Genomic DNA, 18,442 nt, shown 5'->3' with positions numbered 1-18,442 from the left:
ATCATCGTGGCCTGCTGTATGCTTCACAACCTGTCTTTGCGACACCAGGTGCCTTTCCTGCAGGAGGATGGTCCAGATGGTGGTGTTGTGGCAGCGGTGGAACCTGTGGAGAGTGAAGAGGAGGAAGACGACGGGGACGACACAGACAACAGGGACAGAGTGATACTACAGTATTTTCAATAACACACAGGTAAGATTCAACACCGGCATTTTACAATTACTTACAGTCTCCTGCCTCTCTACTGTCTGGCCTATTCCCCCAGTGTATGTTAACTGAGTTGTGACTTTCCCTTCCAATTTCAGAGATGTGGCCCCCACTGCGTGACCTCTGCTTTGTTTACCCATGGACTACAGCTGTGTGACAGTGGTATGTTCTCATCACTGTGTAACTGGACATTTTCGCAGCGTTATGTCTAATACATTTGTTCACAATACAGGCAGACTCCAGAGTATATTTGTGCAATAAGTGTTTTTATTAAAGTGCTGAATTTAGGGACATGGTTGAAAATCGGTGATGGGTGATGGTGGAGGAATGTCCATGGCAGAGTCCAGCTTTTCAGTCTCACAGGTGCATTGTCCATATGCCTGTGGAAGATGGAGCTGGGGCAGTTTAAGGTTGGACAGGGTGACAATGTGGGACAGTGGGATGACATCAGGGGGTATCCTTTGCTGGCGGGTGTCTTGGCATCCTACTCTGTCTTTTTCCGAGATCTCAGGCCCGCTTGCGGGGTGGTTCTTCTTCTGCAGGGGGTGGGGTTCTGGTGGCCTGTTGTTGTGTGGGGGCCTCCTGTCCACTAGCGCCGGCGGAGATGGTAGCCTGTTCTTGGTCCATGCTAGTGACAGGGGCCCTTTGTGGTGCCACATGGTCCCGCAATGTGGTGACAATCTGGTTGAGTGCCCCGACGATGGTGCCCATTGCGGAACTGATGCTTCTAAGTTCTTCCCTGAACCCCATGTACTGTTGCTCCTGCATGACCTGGATCTCCTGGAACCTGGCCAGTACCGTCGCCATTGTCCCGGGCTGGTCATCTGGGTCCAGGGAGACAGAGCTGCTGTCATCACTGGTGGCCTCTTCTGGGGGTGGGATGGACATTTCTGGACCCTGCTTGGCGGTGTGGTGGCGTTCGGGTCCTGCAGGGGTATAGAGGTATGGTTATTGCTTCAGTGTGTGCCATATCGTGCAATGGGTGGGTGCCCGTGTACCCCAGGGCTGGCATTCCTGTGTGGGGGCTTTTGTGAGGGTGGCTTGTGGGGGAGATGTGTATGTGCAGTGGGCATGCTTTGGTGATGGGTGTCCATGCTTTGTGGACGCATGCAGGGCTAGGTGTTGGGATGGGTGGGTTGTGATGGTGAGACATTTGCAGGGAGTAGGTGTGATGGGGTTGGGGTGAGGGTGGGTGTATGATTTGGGATGCAGGTGGGTTGGGGGGATGAAGTAGTTAAGATTTGACTTACCAGAGTCCATTCTTCCAGATACTCCTGCGAGGCCTTCAGGATGCAGGATGTTCAAGACTTCCTCCTCCCATGCTGTAAATTCTGGAGGAGTAGGTGGGGGTCCGCCGCCAGTCTTCTGCACCGCGATGTTGTGCCTTGATACCATGGAACGCACCTTCCCCCGTAGGTCGTTCCACCGCTTCCTGATGTCATCCCGATTTCGTGGATGCTGTCCCACAGCGTTGACCCTGTTGACTATTCTTTGCCATAGCTCCATCTTCCTGGCAATGCTGGTGTGCTGCACCTGTGTCCCGAAGAGCTGGGGCTCTACCCGAACTATTTCCTCCATCATGACCCGGAGTTCGGCTTCTGAAAACCGGGGGTGTCTTTGGGGTGGTGTGGATGATGTGTGGGGTGGTGTATGTGTTGTAGAGTGTGGTGAGTGTGGTGATGTGTGGTGTTTTGTGCGTGGATATTGTGTGGGTGATGGTGTGGTTTGCCTCTGTGTGATGGTGTTCTCTATTCTGTGCTGTCTGTCTCTGGCTTTCTGTCGTTTTTTTTGTTCGTAAGGGTTTGTGGGTGATGTGGGTGTGTGTTTTATATTTAATTGGGTGTGTGGGAGTGTAGTGTGTATGTGTATCAGGTGTGTGTATTTCGAATTGCCCAATGTGGCTGTGTTTTGTAAGAGTGTGTGTATTTTGGCTGCGGCGGTGTGTACCGCCAATGGAATACCGCGGTTGAAAGACCGCTGCGTGGATTCGTGGGTCGAAATGGAATGGGCGTATTTCTGTTGGCGTGACGGTGGAGGTTTGGTCATCGCCTTTTTCCCGCTGACCTTTGGTGTGGCGGACTTTTGTGGATGTCGGGTTTTTGGAGGTTTTCCAGTTGCGGGTCAGAATGACCGTGGCGGTTTACCGCGTCCGCGGCAGTGTTATGGCGGTCTTCTGACCTGCGGTAAGCGCCTTTTACCGCCGAGGTCAGAATGACCCCCTATATGCCTTAACAGAACCCAAGAATCAATATCTGCCCAAGTATTTGGATGAGATGTTGGATTTGTGGTTTATAAGGCATTCTACTTCTCCCATTTACTCGCTTCTTTTCTTCGTGGCAAAAAAATTGAGAGGTTTGTGGGCTTGTATTAATTACCGAATTTTAATAAACCAACAATCAAAAGTCGTTAACCCTTGCTCTGATACAAGTCCTACTAGACCAAGTCCAGGGGTCCACCATTTACACCAAGCTAGACTTGCACTTTGCATATCACCTTATCCATGTCAAGGAAGAAGACGAATGGAAGATGCCTTTCAGACAAAGTTTGGTTTGTTCGAATACACCATGATGCCCTTTGGGATTTGGAACGCCCGCTGTATTTTCAATACTTTATCAATGATGTACTACATGAGTTCCTAGATGTCTGTTCTGTCGTCTATATAGATAACAACTTGATTTTCTCTAAAAATAGGCAGGAATGAACTCAGCACATTAGGGCACTCTTCAATGTCTATGTGAACACAATCTGTATGCCAAATTAGAAAAATGTACCTTTAACAGTGACTCAGTAAAGTTTCTTGGATATCACCTAGCCGTATTACCATGGACCCCCAAAAGGTAGACACTACTCTTTGATGGCCAACCCCTACATCTGTTAAGGATGTCAAAAATATTTTTTGTTTCACCAATTTTTATAGGACAAACAGTGGTCCCTATAACCACCTTATTAAAAAAGGGACAACCATTTATCTGGTCTTGAGCAGCGAAACAGGCCTTCACAACTCTCCAAAGAAGTTTTATCTCTGCTCCCATTTTACTCTACCCAGATCTTGAGCAGCCATAACATACTGAAGCTGATGCTTCTCAATTCACTCTAGGATGTGTGTTTCCTCACAAAGATCCACAAGGAGGGCATCTCCATCCTGTAGCCTTTTATAATAAAAAACTCATTCCAGCTGAAAAAAATTATACCATTGATGAAAGAGAACTATTAGCTATTAAAACAGCATTTACTGAGTGACAATATCATTTTCTGGGAGCAAAGCACACTGTCATCATGTACACCGACCATAACAATTTGCCATTCTTTAGTTCAGTTAAGGCTTTGACACCTAGACAAGTGATCTGGCTTCACTTCTCCAGCAATTTTGATTTTATTATCATATACAGACCAGGGACCAAACAACTTCGGCCAGACATCTTATCACGTATAGGGCACCCAGAGGATGCTAGCTCTTGTAACTCTCCCAGTATAATACCTGTAGACAAAGTACTAGCACTAACCACAATAGATACATTCAAAGATAATATTGAGAAGGCTTCTCATGACCTCCCCCTGAACAGTGGCTCAGAAAACCGTATAGTACGATCGAACAGGACTATTAAGAAGGGAAATTGTACATTCCAACACAGTAATTGCAACATAAAGTACTAGTCTGGAGTCATGATTTCGCTCTGGCTGGACACCAGCTGTAACAAAACTTTAGAAAACTATTCCCTAGAATGTTGGTGGGAAACCATGCACCAAGTTGTTTATGACCATGTAAATTCATGCAAAACCTGTGGTTGGAATAAATCCTCACACCTTGCTCTGCCTGGTCTTCTCCAACCCTTGCCAATTCCCCCCTAAATCATGACACTCAGTCAGCATGGATTTTACTGAAGGCTTACCACAATATAACAAACATACTGCTGTGTTAGTTATAGTAGACGTCTTGTCACAAAGGCACATTTCATGCCACTCAAGAAATTACTCAGGTGCCTTCTGTCCTCTCTAAAAGGGACTTGGGACCAAGCCCTACCATTAGCTGAATTCACATATAGTAACTCGATCCACTCAGCGTTAGAGTGCTCACCATTTTATTTTCTCACCGTCACTCGTCCTCAACATCTCCCAGAAACCCTTCCAGACTTTACCCCTTCAGTCTCCTCCGTCACTGAACGATTAAAGATTTTACAGGAGATTCAATGACAAGCAAAAAACAAGCTAGCTAAACACAAGACTCACATGAAATTACAAGCTGACAACGACAGAAGCCCTGAACACACATACCAAATTGGAGATTTAGTATGGCTCTCTACTCGTAACATAAGCCTAGCAGGTCCCAGAAAACTCCAACCACGTTATCTAGGACCATTCAAGATCACACAAGTCTTAGGACCAGTTCAATGAAGCTGTTACTACATCCCAAATATACGATACACCCAGTATTTTGTTTATCTCCGTTAAAACCCTACCACCCAAACACCAGACCTGACTCACTACCCCCTCCAGTCATTGTAAATGGGCATCACGAATACGAGGTATGTCACAATTTTATTAATCATTATAGAATGCAGTGATTCTGTGGATTCAGGGAAGGCTAAGAAATTCTAGCAGGTGTGAACCCCCTCAAAAAATTGAGTTCTCCCTGCACCTTAGCAACATAACCATTCCATAACTCCATATGCTTTGAAGAAATGCGAGGCCAGATGTATCAAGCTCCCGGTTTGCATTTCTTAAACAGCAAATTTTACGAAATTGCTATTTAAGAAATGCAAAATGGTATTTATGAAATTTGCAATTCGGTAATAGCGATTTCTTAAAATTCGCAATCGCTATTACTGAATCGCAATTAGGGAACGGGACTCCATTCATCTCTATGGGCCCGTAGGCCCATAGGTGCGAATGGTTTTGCATTTCCCAATTTGCGAATTCCAGTTAGGAATTTGCGAATTAGGTAATGCAAACCCCAGGGTGCTCGGCCCCCGCTGATGCACCCCAAACATAAATTTGCGGACATGTGAATCACACAGGCTACATGTCATTTTTAAAAATGCATTTATAATGCATTTTTTAAAATTGCACATGCTTACCACCAAATTGGATTTGGTGGTAATTGCATTTCCTAAATGTCCAATTCGCATTAAGGAAATGCTTGATACATGTGCTTTGGAAATCGCAAATAGGAATTCCCTCTTTGTGATTTCCTATTTAGAGAATCGCAATTTGCGATTCTCTGAATGGGGGTCACAATTTTAAGGAATCACAATTTTAGCGATTCCTTAAAATTGCACAGCGAACGCCTTTCATACATCTTGAAAGGCATTTTTTCATTCGCCAACGGACGAATTTTGCGATTCGCACCGTTTGGGAATGCAAAATTGCTTGACACATCTGGCCCTCGAAGTTTAATATTAGAGTAATTCCCTAGTCCTTTTCCTAGTTATTACTCAAGTTCCCTTTCCTTAACACAATTATTGTAACAGATACATTGTCCTTTTTGGACCATTAGGGTTCCATGTACTGTCTTTGCTCCCTCCACACATTCTATTGGTATATCTCTTGTTAATACTGAACCAGACATAGAACAAATCACCATTCTAGGTTTACCTCCTAGTATAATTCTCTTGTCCTTCTCTAAGAGGAAGTATCTGATTTTGAGAAGGAACATCAATGACTCCAATTTACAGTGCCTCTACATTATCCATTAACAGTTAAACCACAGTAATCTTGAAATTGTATTCTTGAGTTCTTCTGTTTCAGAAACTAGGCTAATTTTAAATCAGAAGAAAAGAGTTACCTGGGCCTGGAATTGTCTACCACATATGGTAAATCTGGGAATGTGCCAAAATCCATAGGTGTTGCATGGTAACACCCAAGCACCACCCATTAAATGCCTCCCTGAGACAGAATAATGCAATACAGCAATTTGTGCTGTGTTGTGTTACTTCAGATTTATCAAGCCACTCAGTACCACACAACGTGGTATTGCGTGGCTTGATAAATCAAAACTAAGTGCTGTTGCACTTTTGCTCCCCAGTGCATGACACAAAAGTGATGCAACCCTTTGATAAACCTACCACTTACTCTCACATTCAACGTCTTAACTTTAAAGGGAGATCTGGCGGGACTCCTTTCTTAGCTGTCCCCTCATATACGCTTTACATACCCCCAGAGACTTTGTGTGATGAAACTGGGTGTTAAGTTAATACTATGCAATCTTTTAGATAGTGTGGTAGTCTTTTCTTTTCTTCCAGGCCTTTGTATTTCAGCACCGGCATCCCCCACTTTCAAATCTAAAGACTTGGTTTGTCATTACAACCTCAGCGCTCTTTTTGCAAGACCGCCGAGGGACCGCTGTGCTAAAGACCGCCAGTGCAGGCGGTTTTCTGCTCTGCGAATTATGACTGTTGGCAGCCCTCTGTCCTTTTCCAGACGGAGAGCCACCAGCAGCTATACTGGCGGTCGGTGGGAAAATGGAGGTTGGTCTGTGATTCGGCGTGGCGGTGTTCTGTTGATGGGGTGCTGGCGGTGGAACAGCCCCCATGGATCCCGTCCCCTCCCAGAGGATCAATTGACCAGGTAAGTTGATCGTCCGTTAGGGGAGGGTGTGGGGTGTGTTGTGTGTGTGCATAGAGGTGTGCGTGTGAGTATGTGGAGGGGGTGTGTGAGTGCGTGTATGCATAGGGGGTGTTGTGTTTGGAAATGTGTGCATGTCTGTCTGTATGTATGTCTGAATGGATGTGTGCGTGTATGTCTGTATGTGTGGCTGTTGGCATGTTTGTTGATGTGTGTGCGGGTATGTGTGTTCGTGCTGTCTGCATGCATGTACGGTGTGTATCTGGATTGCGATGTTGGGGGTAGGGGTGGGGAGGGGGTCCTGCCACTTTTGGAGGGTAGCAGGGGGCTAAAGTGTGGGGGGAGGGCTCGAGTTTGGGAGGTGGGGGAGACCCCTATCAGTGCCAGGGAAGGAGTTCCCTGGCACTGATAGTGCTTACCACCTTGGATTTCATGGTGGTTCCCAACCCCAAAAAATCCATGGCGGTCAGCTGGGTCGTGATACCGCCAGCGGTCTTGTGACGGCCGCTGGGCTGGAGACCCAAGTCTCCAGACCAGCGGTCGTCTCCGCCCTGGCGGTCAGAACGGAGAAGTGGCACATGACTATGGCGGTAACCGCCATGGTCATGATTCCATTTTTCTCACCGCCAGCCTGTTGGCGGTAAGACCGCCACTTCTCCGCCAACCGCCAGGGTTGTGATGAGGGCCTTAATGTCTCAAAATTGAAGTCTATTTGGATCATACAGTGGTCAGAAACACCAAGTTCCAGTATTTCACAGCAGTATATTATGTGGTTAGAGAACCACCAATAAAAAAAAATAGTTAATTCTAATTTCCCTTTTTTGTAAACATCATAGAAAAGTATATTTTCTGTCCTTCTGGTTAGTTAGACACCAAGGTTCTATCAGGGTGTGCTTCGATGATATATCTGATAAGAGGCCTCTTTTGTGATTGTGATTTGTGTTGGGGGCCCCTTAGTGATCTAAGTAGGGGCCCTTTGTGTTATTCTGGTCTCCCATACTCAGTACAACCTTATAGTGACCAACGTCTGCCAGGAGTCTATAGAGAAAAGTGATAAAGAAAGTCTTGTTTGCTGCCATTTGGGGTATATATTGAGCCCATTATGAAGTGGGGCTTGTTAACCATGAATTTTGCAAAGGTGAGCCCCTCCACTATTTCTGCATGAAGATCAGTTTCCCCACCGAGCCTCCCTTCAGTTTGGGTTTCTTGCAGTAGAACAATTCTAGTTACTTAGGCCCTCATTTACTGAGATTTGGTTAGTGCAGCGTCCTTTTGGATGCAGCACACATGGGACGAGGAAAAAACAAAGAAAATACAAATATTTCTACTCGTTGTGCCTCATCTTGAGTGGTGTAGGTTTTGGCGCATCCCTAGGTTTAGATGTTTTTGTGAATCTGGGGAAGCATGAAAATCCATGGGTATTGTGTGAGAACACCCACTGCAACAGCCATGGAATGCCTCGTGAGTGCAGAGTAAGGCAACGCAGTGATTTGCGGAGATTGCCCAATGTGATCAGTATCACCAAAATCAGTGAGAGGAGAGGCCTTTTTTTCACATTGAAGATGACGGCTCTCAGTATGCCGAGCGATGCCATCCGCTAATGCATGCCTAAGCCACAATGGCCTTCTTCCATGGAGCCAGCATCCAATGCTCCTGTGTCTCAATCCATTCCCCCTCACAGTAATTGAAGTTCCTCTGGGGACCACAGTAGGGTGCATCATAGACAACTCATGGAAGATTGCAAAAGAAGAACAATGCTGAGGAGGCACTTACTGTTAACCAGTCTGGGATTGTAGCCGCATGAGCACTCACTTGGATCACTGACCTGCAGATGGCAGCCTCTACCTCCCAGCAGTGACAGGTCATTCTTCTACTCTCTGGTCAGGCAGATCAGTGCTTCTGGTGTGGGATACTGAGTGTAGCTCAGGGGGGGTCTTTACACAGCACCAATTTTAAATGACTTCTGCCATCAGTAATCTGACTTAAGAATTTGGATGAATACTAGTGAGGATCCACAAAGAGACTCCTCCTGTGAAACCGGAATTGAAGTGGTAAAGTTGGACAAGATTGAAGACAAGATGCATGCTATATCAGAGTCTTGTTACAAGGTGGCCATCACAGGTGAGGGAAACCTGCACCTTCATGTTATCGAAATTCTGATACGATTTGATTTGTTGTGGGTGAGGGCATCACTCGATAGATCAACAGGCATCTTTTGAAACAGCTGAATGGCATCATAGTAGATGTGGAAGTCTGTTTAGTAGTTCATCAGTAGGTTAGAGCAGGCTATATATATATAAATAAACTTATACATATGCATATACATATACTGAATGAGTTGAAAAGGCAGCTTTTTTAAAATTAGGGGTTGGTGTCAAAGATGTCAATGCATAGGTTGGAAATTAGTTCAGCGGAAGAGAACTTCAATTACACTAGTAAAGATCTTAGTGGTTTGAGTGAGGTATGGCTTTTAGCACAACAAATTCCAGCAGACTCATCAAAATGCCTCATTAAGAAATCTTCAAATTGAACAAAAAGAAAATTCAACCAAAAATCTGAATACGTTTTTGACGTGATTTACAAAGACGTATGCTTTGTTGTTGTCCCTAAAGAGCAAACTGAGATTTTGAAATAGATTCCTTTGTCTGCTCACTGCAGACTCTAGTGAATTTGTAAAAAAGAAAACAAACAAAGGGAAAGAGGCAGGGCAATATCATGAAGAGCCTATTTCGTATTAAAGTATATTCAAGCAAGGCAAACACCCTGATGCAGCCTATTTATAAAGGAAACATGTTACTTCTGTTCACCCATAGGTAACTGGTATTGTGAGAGCTTATCAAAACAGGGAAACAAAGGCAGACCAACTGTGCATGAATGTGTGCATGTGGTGTTTTCATTGTGTTTACCTTGCAAAAGGCCAGCAAAGCACTGTAAAAGGTCATGGGTGTCTAGCATTTTCATTCTTCACAGGAATCAATGCTCTTAAAGGGTGGTGAATCGTTGGTCCCAGTAAGTGGTGTGGTAGAACCAGTAGCACAATTTGGAAACAAGTCCACTTAATTTTGACATCATGACCAATGTGGCCATGGAATAAAAACTCCAGTCAGAAATATGGTTAAGGGATCTATTACAAACACAATCTCAAAGTTATGTAGACTATTTGCAATACCAAATTATTAGGATACATAATCACAAGGGTTGCCCAAAGTGCCAGAATAACTTCAACAAACTTATATTGACAAATCTAAACATTCAAGAAGAACAATGCATGATATTAAAGGAATAAGGAATCAAATGTTGTTTAGGGTTAGCAATCATCATTCAAATCAAATTCAGCATACTCATAACTGAGGCTGAGCAGTGGAAACCCTACAACTAACCAAATCAGGGAAATACATGTGGTGGCTGAAATACAAAAAGTACGAAAAGGGCAACAAGAATTTGGGAAAAATTAACCTTGGTAAGGCGTCAGCATATCAGAAACACAATCAAGAGTCTTCTGAAGGGAATTGGGTAAAAAGGTCTAAGTCTCAAAGGAACATCTTAAGGGGCAAAATCAGAGAGGCAGACACCTCTCCAAGGAGTACAGCATATGGGGACTGTTCTTCAGCAAAGCATCTAGACCAGGAATGTAAGTCCAACTAGCCACTGCCATATCAAAAACCATAAAGCTTTCTGATTCACCATAAATATCAGTCCATGTTACGTTGAAGGGGCATCATCCAATAATAATCAATCACACCACTCTAAGTTAAAACATACTCTTCTTTTCTTAAACTTTCCATGAGAACATCTTCCATCTCTGTGTCTCCACACAAGCTTGAAACAATTGTATACAATGTCAGTATATGTTCCACAATGTCCTACTTTCAAGGGCACCACGCTACATTCTCTCCATGTCTAAACAATAGGATCTCTTCTCAAAATGTAGTCTTCTCATGGGAAAGCAATTGGAAAGAAAACTCATGTTATGAAATTATTTCAGCATTACCGACACAATCATGGAATACAAGCTTCAAGAGGTCTCACTCATGCTAATGCAAAATAATTATAGCAATACATTTAATTAATGCGATTTAACAAAACACATATAATATGCACATTTATGAATTCAATATTAGTAATATTTTATTATTCTGAAAATACATTTCATTTTAAACAAGAAAGCTTTGTTAACACATTTCACTAAATATGACAGAGAAGTGTATTTCTCTCATTTTTGCACGTATTTTTAATTCATTAATCATTAGAAATTCAGTATCTTTTTGATATGTACTGTTAGTTTAAAGTCTAAATTACATAATGATATCAGTTTAATCCCTCTAACATGTAATTTAATTCAAATACTACCTAAGTCGAACTCTGCAATAATAAGGCAAATTTATATTGCTTGTTAGACCAGCATCTAACTATTAATACTTTAATTAAAATAAGATGTAAACTGTCACATTTGATGAGGTTTGTGACACAAGAGGCTCTACTTAAATGTAGACTATATCAAGGGAAAAGGCACAGTAATGAGTGACTAGAGCAGAAACTGTTTTCTAAGAGTGGAGTTGTGCTGCAGCTTTGTTATGGTGTACTGCTCTTCAAATAGATGGGTCTTCAGTCCTCTACTTAGTTGGAGCAGGGTTGGGGAAGAACTGATTGATACATGGATGTCATTCTGGATCCCATGTGCTTATTGTTTTCTTTTTTTCACTTTTTTATCTCCAGTCAGATGGTATTGTGGCTGTGCTACAGTGGGTGGTGTGCTTGTTAGCTGGACAGCAGTGGTAATGATCATGATGGCTTTGTAGAGGATGTACCCGGTTCTGAAGTTGTGTAGAGTGGCCAAGGGAGCCAGAAGAGTTTAATCAAGTTAGGGGTGATGTTCTCATATTTCTTTAGGCTTTTTATGAGGCATTAGCCTGTAAGATGTGATTTCTGAGAGCCATTATAGCATGACATTGCCTCTATCTAGATGTGACAGTAGGAGGGCTAAAGCCACAGTTGTTAAGTGTCATTCTGGGAGGAATGGTTTCACTTTCTTTAATAGCTACAGCTGGTACCAGGATGTCCTGGTTTTCTTGCTGATGTGCTCATTATAGGTGACATGTTTAGCATGAATCTAAGTGACTTGGCATTGGGGGAAAGGTTCATATAGCTGAGCAAGGTATGTCCTTGCTACTGCTTGTTGTTCTTGTCGAATATGTAGAATTCTGTCTTAGATAGGTTGAGCTTCCAGGTCTGGAAGAGGCTCTGGCAGTTTTTGAGACATTGGCTGTTTGGAGTAGGAGGAAACATTCAAGTATAATAACAGCATATTGGTGAATTCTGATGTTGTTATTTTTAAGTAGATATTCAAGTGGCTCCATGTTGAGGTTGAAGATGATGGGGCACAAGATAAAACCCCAGGGGACTCCATGGGTGATAGAGATGGTTTGGGAGCTTCAGGTACCATGAGAACAAATTGGTGTACATTGAGTTAGATAGATTCAAGGATACTAACAGCATATTGGTGAATTCTGATGTTGTTACTTTTAAGTAGATATTCAAGTGGCTCCATGTAGAGGTTGAAGATAACGGGCACAAGATAAAACCCCAGGGGACTCCATGGGTGATAGAGATGGTTTGGGAGCTTCAGGTACCATGAGTACAAATTGGTGTACATTGAGTTGGATAGATAGGAAGATATCCAGTGACTTATGATGTCAGTTAAGCCCATTTGAGGGTGTGATTGAGGGAAGGATAGTGAATGGTCTTTAAGTATGTCTAGAGGTTCCGTAATTTCAGGAGTAAGGGGTCACCTTTGTCTGTAGTCTGGAGGACATTTTAAATAAAGCTGTCTTCACTTTGATTGTGATCTGAAGCTCGATTGATAGTCATGCATGAACTGGTGGTGCTGATGTGATCTTCGATTTGTGAGGTCTTATGGCACTTGTCACAGCTACAGTAGATCCATTATTGGTTGTTCATCTTTTCCAATCCAACGTACCCCCCTTGCAGGAAAATGGTGCTTGTACATAAGTACCCGATGATAGTCTAATCAACTTCAAAGGAAATACATAGTGGGTAATATTACTAGTTATTTAATAAACATGCTTTCACACTCCTGAGTGGCTGATTTGAGATTGACCATCCTGTATGCCAAAAGTACACTTTTGTGCTGTTGCTTTTTACATTCTGCAGATGCATTCTATCTGTGCAGGTAATTTGAGATACTTTCATGGACCGAACGTTTTCATCATCTGCAGTACGTTTTCATAGAATGTTACATGCTTACTTAGACAGAGAACACAGTTGGGTAATATATCAGTCTTCAAATCCATCATCAAAAATATATTTCATGAAATGCCATACTTAACACCTTATAGGATATATGTTGTCCAGTCATTACTTCTTAAATCTATTGGCACTTATGTCCATAGATTTTAAACTTATGATTGAGCAATTTCCAGTGGGAATGCTTAAGCAGACACAATTGAAAGTGTTTTCATGGGAAAGAAACTAGATATTACCTGCACGTATGAAAGACCTTAACCAAATTTGTGAGGAAGATTAAAGAAGACTAGTGAAAATCATTTGCCAGTGCAAATCATAAGTTAAACATGGTTCTAGTATTTTACTATAAACAAATTAATGATATCAAATTCAGTCATGAAGAGTAACAATCAGCTGTACTGTTTAAGGCAATGAGATCCAATGATTTCTTGTATGTTTTGCTTGCTAGTGGGCAGAAAAGGCCCTCATTATAATTCCTGTAATCATAGAGGTCACATTTTGTAGTACTTCACTGTGTGCCAAATGCCAAAATCTTCCACCTCATTGGGATCATTGTAGCAAAGCAGACATAATGACAAAATAAAACCATGTTCCAAGTCATAACAGCACTTCAAATGATAAAACAAATCACAAATGTATGCTGTTAAAGTAATTCTGCAGTCTGCAAATTTAGTGTAACCAATGTAGGTGAATTTTTATTGCATAGGTAGTCAAGAAACTGCAAACATTTCAGCAATACAGCAGCCGACATGTTTCATCCACCGGACTTCATCAAGGCTGAAAATCAACAGTACAAAACTAGTTGATATTAAACTCTCTATGTACAATCGTTTCAACAAGACAAACTCTAAATCCAATAGTGCCATACCTTAGTATGCAGGTAGGCTCCGTTCATATATGCTGACACAAATAATCCCCATTAAAGCAGTTACCAGTAAGTGGAGTGCATAGTCCTCTAAAGGACATGTGTATCCTCATGCAGGGTGGACTAGAGGTCCACAATGTCATGTGAAGTGACAAGATGATAAGAGAATAGTCAAATAGAAACAGAGTAGACCAACATTCAAAACATCTATAGCACACGCATCAAGAGGAAAATAGTTTAAAGACTCAGTAAAGACTCATAGCAATAAGATGAAGAGAATACGGAGATAATTACCAAAAACTCTTATTTTAGAGTATCACAACTAGTTGCATGTGTGGAATGTAACCATCAAAATCCTAACATGCAGGAAGAAAGAGAAACAGTGATGACTAAATGAGTAAGGGAAAGAGAGATTTAATAAGGAGAAGAAATATAAGTCTGCTCAAAATCATTGTAGTGTGAAAAAAGGTAACAAAATTGTAACCTGTGGTCATCCAAAGGATCCAAAAACATGTATATATTTGGTGAGCATGAAGATCACATTAGAGAATGAACTTGGGGAGACCAAAACAGAGGGAAGACAGCGCCCGTTTGGGGCCAAGCGGAATTAAGAGGTGCCAATGAGGAACACCAAAGAGTTAAACAAAGCTTACCGATAATGGCATGTTGGACATCAGCATAATGCGAAAACGGTATAACTTATAGGTTCAATACTTGTGGAGGTCAAAAGCTGTATTAAGTTTAGACCATGATAAGCCTGCAAGATAGGGGCAGCACATAAGATTTAAGTTATAAAAATGAGCAAATAGTGCCCTAAGAGATACACATGCCACTGAGAATATACACAGTAGCGCTGGACTGTAAGTCAATAGTGAGACGCAGAGCATGGCGTATGTGGGGGCCATGGAAAGATGATCATAAAAATAGAACGAGGACTGGTCTATAGTGATGCTGAAAAGCACAACTGAAGCCATTGCAGAGTGTGCAAAATAATGGTGAGAGGGAAACAGAGAAAACAGACTTGAATAGGGAGCATTAAAAATATATTTGGAGAAGTAACCTGATTGAGCTGGGGAATAAGTCATGATTACTAAGCATACTTGACACTCAAGTCAAAGAATACCAAAAAGGGGATCCCAGAAGTATGTGAGAAGATGTGTGCACAAAGTGAATATGTGAAATCGAATCCCAGACTAATGGATGGCAAAAGATTATCAAAAATGTAAAAACAATGTAAAAGGATATAGCAAATGTTTGATAAGAGGCCAAACTGTGAAAAACCAGTATTGTACTATGAATGAAAGGTTGACAACATCATGTTAGGTGTACAATAATGAAATTACATGTCACAGACAAGGGAACACAATAATTATACCTCATAAATACTGTTGTGGAGAGTTATGATCAGCTATACATGACAAATCGGGGCGTCACGTTGCCAACATCATGTTAGGTGTACAGTAATGGAATTACATTTAACAGAAAAGGGAACACAATGATCATATATCATAAACAATGTGGTGACAAAATTGTGATCCACTATACTTGACAAATCGGGGAGTCATGGCAACCAGCCGGACACTTGTAACATGATGCTAATCTAGAAGTGTAGCAATATCAAACGTACCACTTAGGGTATAGACATAGATTAAAGATGAACCAAGTAATGAAAAATAGATAAAATTGTAGTGTCCTCAGTATCACGTTCTCAGTACTGTTACATAGCGAAAACATGATATTACATAATGGTTCATTTCAAATTCAATGTTTTGCAACTGTTAGACCTGGCATCCTTCACGTTGTTTTCCCTGTCTTTTTACCTCTACTTCCTGTGTTAAGGCTATAACACCTAGACAAGTGATCTGGCTTCACTTCTCCAGCAATTTTGATTTTATTATCATATACAGACCAGGGACCAAACAACTTCGGCCAGACATCTTATCACGTGTAGGGCACCCAGAGGATGCTAGCTCTTGTAACTCTCCCAGTATAATACCTGTAGACAAAGTACTAGCACTAACCACAATAGATACATTCAAAGATAATATTGAGAAGGCTTCTCATGACCTCCCCCTGAACAGTGGCTCAGAAAACCGTACAGTACGATCGAACAGGACTATTAAGAAGGGAAATTGTACATTCCAACACAGTAATTGCAACATAAAGTACTAGTCTGGAGTCATGATTTCGCTCTGGCTGGACACCAGCTGTAACAAAACTTTAGAAAACTATTCCCTAGAATGTTGGTGGGAAACCATGCACCAAGTTGTTTATGACCATGTAAATTCATACAAAACCTGTGGTTGGAATAAATCCTCACACCTTGCTCTGCCTGGTCTTCTCCAACCCTTGCCAATTCCCCCCTAAATCATGACACTCAGTCAGCATGGATTTTACTGAAGGCTTACCACAATATAACAAACATACTGCTGTGTTAGTTATAGTAGACGTCTTGTCAAAAAGGCACATTTCGTGCCACTCAAGAAATTACTCAGGTGCCTTCTGTCCTCTTTAAAAGGGACTTGGGACCAAGCCCTACCATTAGCTGAATTCACATATAGTAACTCGATCCACTCAGCGTTAGGGTGCTCACCATTTTATTTTCTCACCGTCACTCGTCCTCAACATCTCCCAGAAACCCTTCCAGACTTCACCCCTTCAGTCTCCTCCGTCACTGAACGATTAAAGATTTTACAGGCGATTCAATGACAAGCAAAAAACAAGCTAGCGAAACACAAGACTCACATGAAATTACAAGATGACAACGACAGAAGCCCTGAACACACATACCAAATTGAAGATTTAGTATGGCTCTCTACTCGTAACATAAGCCTAGCAGGTCCCAGAAAACTCCAACCACGTTATCTAGGACCATTCAAGATCACACAAGTCTTAGGACCAGTTCAATGAAGCTGTTACTACATCCCAAATATACGATACACCCAGTATTTTGTTTATCTCCGTTAAAACCCTACCACCCAAACACCAGACCTGACTCACTACCCCCTCCAGTCATTGTAAATGGGCATCACGAATACGAGGTATGTCACAATTTTATTAATCATTATAGAATGCAGTAATTCTGTGGATTCAGGGAAGGCTAAGGAATTCTAGCAGGTGGGAACCTCCTCAAAAAATTGAGTTCTCCCTGCACCTTAGCAACATAACCATTCCATAACTCCATATGCTTTGAAGAGATTCGGGGCCAGATGTATCAAGCTCCCGGTTTGCATTTCTTAAACAGCAAATTTTAGGAAATTGCTATTTAAGAAATGCAAAATGGTATTTATGAAATTTGCAATTCGGTAATAGCGATTTCTTAAAATTCGCAATCGCTATTACTGAATCGCAATTAGGGAACGGGACTCCATTCATCTCTATGGGCCTGTAGGCCCATAGGTGCGAATGGTTTTGCATTTCCCAATTTGGGAACTCCAGTTAGGAATTTGCGAATTAGGTAATGCAAACCCCAGGGTGCTCGGCCCCCGCTGATGCACCCCAAAAAAAGAATTGCGGACATGTGAATCACACACATGCCCTAGGGGCATGTGTGAGCTACATGTCATTTTTAAAAATGCATTTATAATGCATTTTTTAAAATTGCACATGCTTACCACCAAATTGGATTTGGTGGTAATTGCATTTCCTAAATGTCCAATTCGCATTAAGGAAATGCTTGATACATGTGCTTTGGAAATCGCAAATAGGAATTCCCTCTTTGTGATTTCCTATTTAGAGAATCGCAATTTGCGATTCTCTGAATGGGGGTCACAATTTTAAGGAATCACAATTTTAGCGATTCCTTAAAATTGCACAGCGAATGCCTTTCATCCGTCAACGGACTAATTTTGCGATTCGCACCGTTTGCGAATGCAAAATTGCTTGACACATTTGGCCCTCGAAGTTTAATATTAGAGTAATTCCCTAGTCCTTTTCCTAGTTATTACTCAAGTTCCCTTTCCTTAACACAATTATTGTAACAGATACGTTGTCCTTTTTGGACCATTAGGGTTCCATGTACTGTCTTTGCTCCCTCCACAAATTCTATTGTTATATCTCTTGTAAATACTGAACCAGACATAGAACAAATCACCATTCTAGGTTTACCTCCTAGTATAATTCTCTTGTCCTTCTCTAAGAGGAAGTATCTGATTTTGAAGAAGGAACATCAATGCCTCCAATTTACAGTGCCTCTACATTATCCATTAACAGTTAAACCACAGTAATCTTGAAAATTGTATTCTTGAGTTCTTATGTTTCAGAAACTAGGCTAATTTTAAATCAGAAGAAAAGAGTTACCTGGGCCTGGAATTGTCTACCACATATGGTAAATATGGGAATGTGCCAAAATCCATAGGTATTGCATGGTAACACCCAAGCACCACCCATTAAATGCGTCCCTGAGACAGAATAATGCAATACAGCAATTTGTGCTGTGTTGTGTTACTTCGGATTTATCAAGCCACTCAGTACCACACAACGTGGTATTGCGTGGCTTGATAAATCAAAACTAAGGGCTGTTTCACTTTTGCTCCCCAGTGCATGAC

This window comes from Pleurodeles waltl, chromosome 5, assembly GCF_031143425.1.
Source record: "Pleurodeles waltl isolate 20211129_DDA chromosome 5, aPleWal1.hap1.20221129, whole genome shotgun sequence".
In the NCBI taxonomy this organism is placed as follows: domain Eukaryota; kingdom Metazoa; phylum Chordata; class Amphibia; order Caudata; family Salamandridae; genus Pleurodeles; species Pleurodeles waltl.
Note: the sequence above shows the minus strand (reverse complement) of the source record.